This window comes from Rhinopithecus roxellana, chromosome 2 (genome assembly GCF_007565055.1).
Source record: "Rhinopithecus roxellana isolate Shanxi Qingling chromosome 2, ASM756505v1, whole genome shotgun sequence".
Taxonomy (NCBI): Eukaryota; Metazoa; Chordata; class Mammalia; order Primates; family Cercopithecidae; genus Rhinopithecus; species Rhinopithecus roxellana.
Genome location: NC_044550.1, coordinates 128,361,719 through 128,374,371, shown reverse-complemented (window position 1 = coordinate 128,374,371; position 12,653 = coordinate 128,361,719). Strand labels below are relative to the sequence as shown.

Below are 12,653 nucleotides of genomic sequence, written 5' to 3'. Positions count from 1 at the left end.
AGCTTCCTGAGTAGCTGGGATTACAGGCATGTGCCACCACACCTGGCTGATTTTTGTACTTTTAGTAGATACAGAGTTTCACCATGTTGGCCAGGCTGGTCTCAAACTCCTTAACCTGAAGTGATCTGCCCACCTTGGCCTCCCAAAGTGCTGGGATTACAGGAGAGCCACTGTGTCTGGCTCTAAATGCATTCTTTATTTCTCTGCCATTTTGCATAGACTTGAGATCAACTGTTCAGCTTTTTCATGTCCCAAAGGGTTCATGTAGACTGTATACTCCCTCTTGTATGTAATTTATTTTAAAAATAATAACCAGACTAGTTCAATCATATCTGTATTCTGATAAACATTCTGAGAAATGTCCAACTGTGCCTAACCTTTGTTCATCTTTTAGCCCTCTCCTGAGTCCTGATTTTCAAAAATAATTTTCCCAACTTCTTGCTGACTAAATTTACTTACCAGACTTTGTGTGGGGTCTTTTCAAAATCACTTGGAAAATCAGTTTATCCCTGGCTTCCCTGATTATTTATTTAATTCTCTTTAAGAACTCTAGTGAATTTGTCTAACATGGTTCCCCTCTTTCAAAGGGGCATCCTCTCCTCCAAAATGTTGTATTTGCTTAAAATAGTATAAATCCACTTTCCCTACACATACACTCACGCAGAATTTATTTTAGAGTTCATTCATTCCACAAAGTCCAAGGAAAATTCCTACAGACACTACATTAAATTTACCATGAGTCTAAGCAAACCATTATCTTCTATGAGGCTCTCTTTTCTCATCTATAAAATGGGCATAATATACTTGCCCTTTGCCAAATAGAACAAGCCATCTCCTTGTTCATGACTGTGTATAAAACACTCTCAGAGAAGCTCAAAGTCCTTTACAAGCGTTAGGCCATGAATCTTTCTAAAGTGAACTGTTAATTATGTGTCATTATAGTTTGTTGAATAGATGCAAAACCTGAAGTACAGGAAAATAATTCCAGTTAATAGTTAACTTAGAAATCCATGCAAGGTAATGAAACAGTATGTACAAAAACCCCCATGACTCGTGTTTACCTGCGTAACAAACCTTCACATGTACCCCCACACCTAAAATAAAAGTTAAGAAAAAAGAAATCCACCCAAGGCTTTAAACATTAGACTATGATATCTAGACAGATGACAAAGGGGCTGGGCGCGGTAGCTCATGCCTGTAATCCCAGCACTTTGGGAGGCTGAAGCCGGCGGATCACTTGAGGTCAGGAATTTGAGACCAGCCTGGCTAACGTGGCAAAAGCTCACCTCTACTAAAAATACAAAAATTAGCCGAGCGTGGTGGCACATGCCTATAGTCCCAGTTATTCAGGAGGCTGAGGCATGAGAATCACTTAAACCCAGGAGGTGGAGATTGCAGAGAGCTGAGATCATGCCACTGTACTCCAGCCAGGGTGACAAAGTGAGACTCTGTCTCAAAAAAAAAAAAAAAAAAAGAAAGAAAGAAAGATGTCAGAGGAAAAATCTGAACAGGAGCTCACTCCACTGTAGTTCTTATCAAGAAACTACATTAATGCAAAATTCTCTAACATTGCTGGTTGCCTTGCATACCTTACTGAGCCCTGATTACCCAAGCAGTAGAGAAATGGGGCAATGGATAGGAAGGTTGGAATTTCCTGAGGACATAAGATGCCTTCCTGGATCACACAAAGTTTCATAAACCCTAGACCAGGTACTGAGGTCAAATGTCATTGCACAGTTATATAACAACTCTTCCATGTTTTGTTACTGATTCTTGGAAACTTTTCCTATAGATATCCAATAAGATGAAATGAGGCTGCACACATTACCAACAAGAACACAGCCTCTGCAAATGACCTGTCAGGTTCTTCTAGTTTTATCTGACCTATAACTGGGTACGTAACATGGCCTCAAGCATTCTGGCTCTTCCTGTCCTCACATAACAGAGATACTGTTATTCTAAAAGGTCAAAAAAGAAAAATGGAAACTTCACATAGCTAGTGAGTTATTTTATGACCTTCTAAAACTGATGAATAGAAGCTAGAAATCAGCCAGGTGTGGTGGCTCACACCTGTAATCCTAGAACTTTGGGAGGCCAAGGTGGGAGAATCACTTGAGGTCAGGAGTTTGAGACCAACCTGGCCAACATAGCAAGACTTCATCACTACTTAATTTTTGTTTCAATGAGCTGGGTACAGTCGTATGCATCTGCAGCATCTGGTTGAAGCAAGAGGCTGAAGCTCAAACCTTCTATTTGAGCCCAGGAGTTTGAGGCTGCAGTAAGCTATGATGATGGCACCACTGCGTTCCAACCTAAGCAACAGAGCAAGACTCTGTCTCTAAAACAAAAAAAAAAGAAAAAAAAAATCTAAATGTCCAACAACTGGGGAGTGGTTCAAAATACCACTGTATGCTAACATGAGAGAATTACCCAAAGAAAATTATGCATGGACTAATTACGATGTCATAAAGTAACTATCAGTGTATAAATAAAGATTATAGAATTTGGAGTTACATAAACAGTTGTAACATAATGCTCCTTAATTATTTTCTAGAACATTGCTAAGGATTTATTAAAAGTCAGATGATAATAGAGATGACTGGAAGGGGATTCACAAAGATTCTCTCTGGAATGGTTTCAGGGTTATTTTTAATTTCTTCTTTGTAAGCTTCAATATTGTTTACGTCTTCTAACAGGGAATATATACAACTCAAGAAAATGACAATTTTTTTCATGATGGCAAAGAGAGTCCAAGGAGCACACCAGGTGTCTGAGAACCTTGGTGGCACCCAAAGATCAAACTTTTGCCTGAGGGAAGCAAGAGGGTGTGTCAACAGCTCTAAGCCTAAAAAATGTCTTCTGGCTAGGACTCCGGAACTTATGAACAAGAATTATTTTGTGCAATGCTTCTATAACTAGTTTAAGTATGTGACAAAGACACTCACAATCCTTAAAAAATTTTAGAAGCATGTACACCTAAATTTACATGTCTGACAGCATTCATACCCAGTTAAATTGTTTTTCAGTTTCCCTGCACGGTTAAAGGATCAAGCATTTTTATCACCCAAGCAGGAAAATGAAGAAATCAACCGCCTTCTATGAAACAAAAATAACCCTAATGGTAAAAACTAACTTTGTTGCATGCTTAAATCATATTGACAGAAAAATGAAACTTTAAATCACTCTTATAAGAAAAAAAGCCAGTTTCATTTTTGGGGCAGTCATGTGGTTGAAACATAATATTGAGGAGTATATGCGGACATTAAGAGTTTCTAAGGAAATAGTAACAAAAGATATCATTGGAATTCCACGCAGGATAAGAGAAGAAAAATCAAAGGTTTTTCCTACTAAATCACATTATAACGTCACCAAAATTAAAAATAAAAAGAGTGGGATACTTGACAGTGAGTTTCGCATTGTAAGTATCTCATATAGTATATGACAAGTTAAAGTTTGTCACTTTGATACTCTATTGTAAGCATTCCAAGGTTAAAAGTTTTAACCTTGAAAAATAAATGACATATAGTTACAAAAGGAAAAAGTATATATTGTAGAAATCCAAACAAAAGTGTTCCTCCTTTAGAAACATAAAACTCATGAGATAACATAAAGAATACTTACTTCCCTCCCTCCTCCAAAAGCCATTCCTTGTAGCCATAAAAACCAAGATAATCATAACACTATGCTAAGAAGAAATATGTGGATGGAAAGTAATGATAATAATGTATGTTGTCGTTTCAAGAATGTTTTCAGTGAAGAATATTTCTAAATAATACAAGAAACAATATGCTTAAGAAAACTTAAACTGAATGCTCTATATTTCAATCCATATATAGACAAAGTGATATGAAAGCCTAATCAAGAATTTAGAGAATTTAGATTGTTGGGTACAACTTGGGTAATTATCTTTTTTTTTTTTTTGAGACAGAGTCTTGCTCTGTTGCCCAGGCTGGAGTGCAGTGGTGCGATCTCAGCTAACTGCAACCTCTGTTTCCTAAGTTCAAGAGATTATCCTGCCTCAGCCTCCCAGTAGCTGGAATTAAAGGCACGTGCCATCAGACTTGGCTAATTTTTGTATTTTTAGTAAAGATGGGGTTTCATCATATTAGCCAAGCTGGTCTTGAACTCCTGACCTCAAGTGATCCACCTGCCTCGGCCTTCCAAAGTGCTAGAATTACAGCCATGAGCCACACTTGGCTCAAATATCATTTTTTCTTAACTGTAAACTATCCAAAATTATCTAGAAAAGTCATTCAGTATATTAAGTACTTGTTTGGTACTATGCTTTCCCTAGGAAAGAACTTCTGTGAAGACGTAGCATATTAGAGAAAAACTATACTGCATGGAAAAGGGAGGTTCCAATGACTTCAAAGGCTTTGTTTAGAAAAGGGAAAGATGCTTGTGGAAGCACAGTGTGAGGAATGAACTCTGCAATATCCCTACTAGCCAAGCTTTTGTTCACAATGGTGCCTAGTGGTACCTGCCGAAAAAGCCTTTTAAACCACCTGTCATCCTCCAGAGATAAAGTCACTACTGCACTCACTCCATTGTCACAGTCGCCAGCACTTCTGTTTTCTGTATTGCCAATGCATAGCTGCCATCATGGGAAGATAAGAGCTTTGCTTTTTCGGCACAGATAAGATGACTTAGGAACAATTATCCTCCTACTTTTGTGGAAATTGACTCTTGTCATCATGTGTGTAAACATAAAGAATGCTGATGCAACTGGGAGAGCACGCTGGAAGTTCACAGGCCATTAAGAGAGCCTGAGGAATGACTCAACTGATAAAATAACGTTGGGGAAGTTGTGATCATCCACAAATGGCAGGGTAGGTCAGCCCAGCCAGAAACAGGAACTTGGTGCACATTCCAAGAAGGGCACAAGTGGAAAAGGGAAGTAAGGGTGCTGCTGCTGTTAAGACAGTTGTGTGATAAACTGACCTCCAGAAGGAAATAATGATAATTTCCATTGAGGCCACATGGCCATCAATGACACCAATCCCATCTTTCAGATTAAAATAATATTGGACTTACAGAAGCTGCACTTCACTGAAAGGTAAAACATTCAGAGGTCGAGATGGCAGAGTCATCCTAAACAAAGTGAATTCAAGAAACAGGAACAATAGGCCAGGCAGTGGCTCACGCCTGTAAACTCAGCACTTTGGGAGGCCAAGGCAGGCAGATCACATGAGGTCAGGAGTTCGAGGCCAGGTTGGCCAACATGGTGAAACCCTGTCTCTACTAAAAATACAAAAATTAGCCAGGTGTGGTGGCGCACACCTGTAAGCCCAGCTACTCTGGAGGCTGAGACAGGAGAATCACTTGAACCTGGGAGCTGAGATCGTGCCACTGCACTCCGGCAGTGACAGAGCGAGACTCTGTCTCCCCTCCAAAAAAAAGAAAGAAAGAAAAAGGAACAAGGGCTCTATGACCAGTAACCTATGTACCACCCAACCTAAGATATAGGTTTTGTCCCCTATGACCACTACGATCAATTGGTAGTGGACACTTGGAGTTGTATATGAAGGCATCTGAGGTCCAAACTGGACTCAGCAGCCCAGCCTTATCTGAAAATGTTTCCTATGGGCAGAGGAAGGGGAAAATGGCAACACACTGCTATGACTGAATGGTGCCAGTCTCTGGATAGAAATTGGTAAAGAAATTATATTCCAGCCACTATTAGCAGACTGGACAAAAACCCCTACTTTCTCTCCCTTCTGAAAGCCTAAGACAATGACAATAAAGAATTTTTTTTATTTCATGTATCGATCAGCAAGGATGGAGAGAATGAGTGAAGAGACAATAGCAAAAACATTTTGGTGGAATAAGCAGAAGCCAAGAAATAATCTGATTTACACCATGGAATCTCCAAAAGGTTAAATAATTAAAGGCAATGGAACCCTCTATAAAAAAAGGGGTGGGGTAAAAAATTAGTGACTTTTTAAAGTCTTTTTAAAAAGCTGGATCTCACAGATCCCTTTGGCCACTCCAAGCAGTTAAGTGACTGCCCCTTCTCTACCCCAGCAAAAAACCTGGAGTTTCCTCCCTACTCCTTCACCCTTCAGAGAGTCTGTACACAAACAGCGTAAAGGGGTTATATGCACATCTGCTTACTGGATGCTGAGACTTCCAGTCTTCATCTCTACTTAGTTCCCAGATTACTGGCAACCAGGCTCTCTGTCAATCTCTGGGGGCAAGACTGGAAAAGCCTTCTCTGAGGACTCTCACCAGCCTAAGAGGTAACGACAACAGAGGTTCCCCAAATAAAAAGCCCAGCCAGATCCCCCTACCATGAATTCCCCAGTCAACAAGCTCATCCACATCTTCAGGTTTTGTTTGTTTGTTTGTTTGTTTGTTTTTGAGACAGAGTCTCCCTGTGTCATCAGGCTGGAGTGCAGTGGCACCATGTCGGATCACTACAACCTCAGTCTCTCAGGTTCAAGCGATTCTCCTACCTCAGCCTGCTGAGTAGCTGGGATTACAGGCACATGCCACCACGCCTGGCTAATTTTTTTATTTTTAGTAGAGACGAGGGTTTCACCATGTTGATCAGGCTGGTCTCAAACTCCTGACCTCAAGTGATCTGCCCACCTCGGCCTCCCAAAGTGCTGGGATTACAGGCATGAGCCACCCTGCCTGAACCCCAGATCTTCTGCTTCTTAATCTCCCTCTCAAGTATGAGCAGATAACCAAAGGCATTAGTTACACAAGGAAAACCTCTAACATGAAAGATAAGAAACCTGAACAAATGAAAAGACAAAAGCCGCTAGGGAAATTGAATCTGTGCAGGAAGGAAAAAAAGTTGCTCCAAAAAATCATTAAGCTTCTCAGGGAGAAAGGAGAAGACACTGACACTATAAAACAAAAACCAGAAAGAAATAGACACACAAACCACACACATACAGATACATATGTACATATTCAGGCAACCAAAAAAATAGAGATTTTGATTTTAAATAGTCATGATTACAGTCATGAAAAACTTATTTTTGGCCCAGTCCAAAATAGCCAATATCTAAACAATATGAGTTTCTCATAGACACAAAAAATAGAGCAGGAAAAAATTACCAATGAGATATATATATATATATATTTTTTTTTTTTTTCTTTTTTTTTTGAGACACAGTCTCACTCTGTTGCCCAGGTTGGAGTACAGTGACTCAATCTCAGCACACTGCAAACTCCGCCTCCCAGGTTCAAGTAATTCTCCTGCTTCAGCCTCCTGAGTAGCTGGGATTACAGGTGTGAGCCACCATGCCTGGCTAATTTTTGTATTTTTAGTAGAGACAGGGTTTCACCATGTTGTCCAGACTGGTCTCAAACTCCTGACCTCAGGTGATCTGCCTGCCTTGGCCTCCCAAAGTGCTGGGATTATAGGCATGAGCCACCACGCCTGGCTACCAATGAGATAATGTAAGAAAACTTCCCAAACTGAAGAATGAAAGTTTCCAGATTCAAAGAGCCCAACTGAATGGATGAAAACAGACCCAAATCTAGGCACAGCGTCGTGAAATTTGTGGACTCTGGAGGCCAAGAGAAAATTCTATAAACTTCCGGAGAGGACCCAGCAAATTGTAATCTGTACACAGATTACAAGAAAAAGCTGAGGAATCAGTACAGTTCTAAATTTCTCAACAGCAATACCACAAATTGGAAGTCAATAGAACAAGGCCTTTAAAATTGCCATCTTAGAAAACTACACTCAGCCAAACTATCAATTGTCAGTGGAAAACAGATATTTTCAGGCATCTACAGCCTCAGAAAAGTAGACCTCTAGGCATCCTACTCCAGAAAACTCCTTTAGGATGGGCTCTGCCAAAAGAAGGGAATCAACTAAGACTGAGGAAGACATGTGCTACAGGTACCAGGAGATCCAACACAAGAAACAAATGATGAGAATCTCCAGAGTGATAACAAAGGGAGCCCTTGGAGTGACAAGTGTGCCGAAGTACCGAAGGCACCCAGTCTGGATTATAGCAAGCCAGTAGGCTCAGGAACAGCTTCATCAGGAAAACGAAACTGACAAAATACCTGGTCAATTGAGGGAGAATTTGGAAAACTGGCCAAGAGCTGTGGGTTTAATCAATGAAGAGCACAAAATAAATAAAATAAACAAACAAATCTATTATTAACTCCAAGGAAAATAAAAAGTTATGCTTAGTCACGCCTGTAATCCCAGCACTTTGGGAGCCCAAGGTGGGTGGATCACCCAAGGTCACGAGTTTGAGACCAGCCTGATTAACATGGAGACACCCCATTTCTACTAAAAATACAAAAATTAGTTGGGCGTGTTGGCGCATGCCTGTAATCCCAGCTACTCATGAAGCTGGGGCAGGAGAATTGCTTAAACCCAGAAGGCAGAGGTTGTGGTGAGCCAAGATCGTGCCATTGTACTCCAGCCTGGGCAACAAGAGCGAAACTCCGTCTCAAAAAAAAAAAAAACAAAAAAAAGTTATGCTTGGCTTAGCTGTGAATTTTGATCTAACCATTATTCAATATTCTGTTTTAACGACTGCAAGAATGGGAAAATAGGGAAGTTGTACTTGTGTTGGGGGTTGGAGGGAAAAAGAGAGCCAACTCATCATCTTCCACAGTGGGAAGTCAACAGATAATGTTTAAAATTGAAAAATTCAAGAAGTATCAACTACAAGCAACAAATGCCAAAGAATTACAAGTGGTTGTTTCTGGAAAGGGAGAAATGTAACTTGGATAGAAGTTTATAAACCATAACAAAACAAACTTCGGCTTCTGTGCCCACACATTTTTACATTTGTTTGCTTTTTCTTTGTTTCCCTAATAACAATCTGTTTTGAAAAAGCCCATCCTTGTTTCTCTAAACAAAAGAATATGTAATTTTCTACATCTAGACTACAGTAGCTGTGGTCATCTGAGCTCTGAGCAGTCAAACATGGTGGGGAAATTAATTGTTACAATCCAATCCCAGAAGAATTGGTTGAGCTGGGGTACTGACAATAAAGCAAGCCCAAGCAGAGGCGTGTTTGGAGGTGGAGGTGACTACTAAGCCCCTCCCCTCTGGGTTGTTTCTTATTTTTCCACAAACCTTTTATAATAGCATAACCATATCATACAGGATAATTTTACAATTGCTAGTGACCATGAGCCAATTTCACTCTCTTCCAACAGACTTGAATGCCCAATTTATGATCATAATTAGTCCAACCAAGGCAGCTGGCCCCCAAGACGGTTGATCTGGGTATGACTTCAGTAACTCCACTTTGCCTGCTGTAGACTGGACAAGAAGGGAGCATAATAAAGTCTCTGAAGCAACAGATACCTAAGGAGCATCCATGGGGAACCAGCACCATGCTGAAGACCAACACTCATGCTGACTCTGCAGACCAAGTACCCCTGCCCTGAACAATATGGTGATTCTTCTAGGGGTGACAATCTGGGAGGGGTGGGGTGAAAGCTAAGGAGCTGGAAGAGCTGGGGCAGGGAGGAGAGGCACCAACCTGGTCAACTGGGAGGAACCTGTAGGCAGAGGTGTGGCTGGAGGCCCAAAGCCCAGTCTCCCAGCACTCTGGATGCCTGGAGGAAGGCAGAGAGGCCAGTAATTCTTTCCCAAGCATAGAAGTAGGCCAGACCCTGCTCACAACCCTTCCAACCTCCCTGTCAAGGATCAACTTAAGGAAGCAAAGGCTGCCATTCTCTGAGCTTTATTTCCCATGGTTTGGTAAAACATAGCTCCTGCCCTTGAGTAACTAGCTGCTGAGAAAACATGATTATCTTGATAAAGAATAAAGTAGGTTGAAAATGCTAGAGCATACATTGATATTCTATATCCTTTCCTATTTGGGAAGATGTGAAAATTCTAGTTGGACCTATGTGGGGCAAAGGCATTGCCAACTAGAGTAGAGCGCTGACTGCAAGAGTTTACAACACTTGGCCTATACAGTTCCACAGACCAGAATGTACACACTCTTGTGAGAAGAGTCAAGATCATTAACATAAACACACCACAGTATCTCCATTGGCAAGAATGTAATATATGGATCAGATTAACTGGAGTATGAGGAAAGTTTAAGTCTTTCGTAAACATTGAAAATGTAACTAAACCAAAAAATACTTTCAAATACATAATGTGAAAGTTACCCAGACTTCTATTTTCCCCTTAGAAATAAATCATAATATCCCTTACTCCAGGTGATTATTGCAGAGTAAGCAGCTACCAGTGTCAAGATCTAAAACTGTTATATCCCAAACTTTATTTGGGAGATCCGCTGGTTTGTTTCTCCCCAGCTCTTTAGTAGAGAATAATCTAGAAGTAAGTAAATTCTTAGAATTTCCCAAGAGGAAAATGAGCATTCACCGGAAAACTACAAGGAATACACGCAAAACTTACAACTATTTTGGATAATCTTCAAATCCACTTAGCCATCAGCCATCCTGTTGTTCCAAGTTAACATTAAGATCAGTCTTTCGAATCAAATATTCCAGTTTCCAAAGAATAGCAATGGATGAGATTGTTTCCAAACGTGGTACACAACACCATGTTACACGTCCACGGGAAAATAAAATAAAATCCACAAGAAATTTAGGATTAAAGAAAATTAGGAAAGTGCACACTCCCAGGTCAAGGCACTAGTTTTTCCAAGAAGTACATATATTTGCAGGGCACCTGTTTTCAATATTGAAACACAACTTCCCGGGGCGAGGTGGGCGGGGGATTGGGGATGGGGTGGGGAAGAGAACGTGAACTTGACTGGGTGCGGCACTCGGACATGTGCAACTGCGGAACATCTTGGCCGATACTGCCAAATTTCAATCAAGATCGAGCCGCCGCCCAACCCGAGAGGAGGCAGCAGCCCTGCCCGCCGCTGGGACGTGACCCCAACGCTGAACTTGCTGCGGGGCGGCCCCGGGCTTAGAACTTCAGGAAAAAGGGGCGGGTGTTCCTTAGGAGAGGTCAGTGCAGGAGTTGGGGAGGTGGAGAGTCGACCGCCGGCAGGAAGGGGAGGCTGCGCACGGTGCGCACCTGTCCCTCCTTCCCGGACCGAAAAGGAGACCCAGACACGGCGCTCCCGCGCTCACTGTGGCACGGAGGGGAGAAAATCCTTCCCCGTTTCCGTTCCTGGAGGGGCATGTGGAAGCCACCTCTTGCCGCGCTCATTCCCGTCCCCACCCGTCCCCGTCCGAAGTACCACACTCCCAGGGCTGCCCCAGCCGGCCCGCGGCGCCCTTACCTGGCTGAAGCGCTGCGGCTGCGCGAACCTGGGGAGACTGCGAGGTGCAGTCTGTGCCGCGAAGTCCGGAGCCTAGTGCCCCAGAGTGCAGAGCAAAGTGCCCCGCCCCGCCCCCTGATCGTCCCGCCCCGATTGCTCGCCCAGTGGACGCCCGACCCCGCCCCTGATCATGCAGGCCCGCCCAGTCCTCGATCGCCCCGCCCCTGTCACTTGGGCCCTGGGTGGCCTGTTTGCGCAGCCCTGCGGCGATTTCAAGGCAAGTGACCGGAATGGGTCGGAAGTGCGTCCTGGTGAGTTTCAGGGAGCGTCCCTTAGGTTTCCGGGGGCGGTGTTGAGCCTCCCTAGCCCCAGGCTTCCCATCCCAGGAGAACCGCCCCTCGAGGCTCGAACGCCCCCAGCCAGGAGAGCCCCGAGCAGTGCCACCTGTGGAAGACTAGGCGCCTGTCGGAATTAGGTACCTCACCTCCCCTTCCGCTAAGTAGTGGGAGGCCAGGCGGGTGACGGGGGGCAGTGGAGCCATGCAGCCTGTTTTACCAAAAGAGTAAGTGGTTTTCCTGTGAAACCCGAGGCAGCAGTGCATATCTGATACACTTAGAGGGTCACGTGTGTTAACATTAAACTTGCTGAAGAGTAGAAAACACATATAAGACTTAACTGTGTGTCAGGCACTGTTCTAGGTACTTCACATGTACTAAAAGTTCTCTGATATTATCAGAATCCCCCATTTCACATACGATGCAAGTGAGGCAGAGAGAAGCTAAATAACGCCTAATGTCACCCAACTAGTAAATTGAGAAGCTGGGTTGAGAAGCTGGGCTTCAAATCCAGGTCTTCCTCCTCTGTAGTCTCCACTGTATCCACGGCTATCCTGAATCAGCAAAATCTGTGTGCATCCTATACCAGGAACTGTTCCCATGCCTGGGGAAGATGAGGCAAGGGCTCCGCCATTAGGGAACGTTTATTCTAGTGTAGGAGAAAGACAACAAGTGATTGTCTAAAGTTTAAAAATCAAGCTGTTAAAGAATGAAAGTTTGATTCAGAAGTCTTACTGAGGACTAGAGATGGAGGCCTACAGCCCTGAAGGAGTCTTTTAGAGATTCTAGCAGATCCCTGCAACACAGAACTTCCCTTCTCAATTTAGAAACAGTTGATGAAGATTCAGTATGTGTAAAAGCACATCACAGTTTGGGCTTAAGAGTGCATCTGTTTATAGATTACAGAAGCATAATCGCTAACCTCATCAGACTTTATCTTAGGTGCAGTAAAAGGCAAGAAGGGCTCAGGCAAGAGAGGTGGGGGATCCTGTGTTCTATCTCATTTTGTCTTCAAAGCATCTTTCCACCAGCTGCAGATGGTCAGGGTCAGGGGCTGTGTGAAATTATACTGACAAGCAGAAATGAGCAAGCATGGCTTCTTAACGTTTGTTACTTGTCTCACATAATCAACAGA

At 42.8% G+C, this 12,653-nt stretch overlaps 1 protein-coding gene across 2 annotated transcripts in view; it reads right to left on the bottom strand.

Annotated features, from left to right (window-relative positions):
- The window catches only part of TEC (tec protein tyrosine kinase), a 140,173-nt gene extending 128,856 nt beyond the window's left edge, over positions 1-11,317 (bottom strand). Inside the window, exons 1-2 of one of the 2 annotated variants that reach the window (XM_030923650.1) lie at positions 11,205-11,269; positions 10,364-10,437 (exon numbers count right to left, since the gene is read on the bottom strand). The gene's annotated coding sequence lies outside the window, so the exon portion shown is untranslated. Of the gene's footprint in view, positions 1-10,363; positions 10,438-11,204 lie in introns of both variants that reach the window. The other variant, XM_030923641.1, reaches the window with a different exon arrangement.
- Between the last annotated feature and the right edge of the window lie 1,336 nt (positions 11,318-12,653).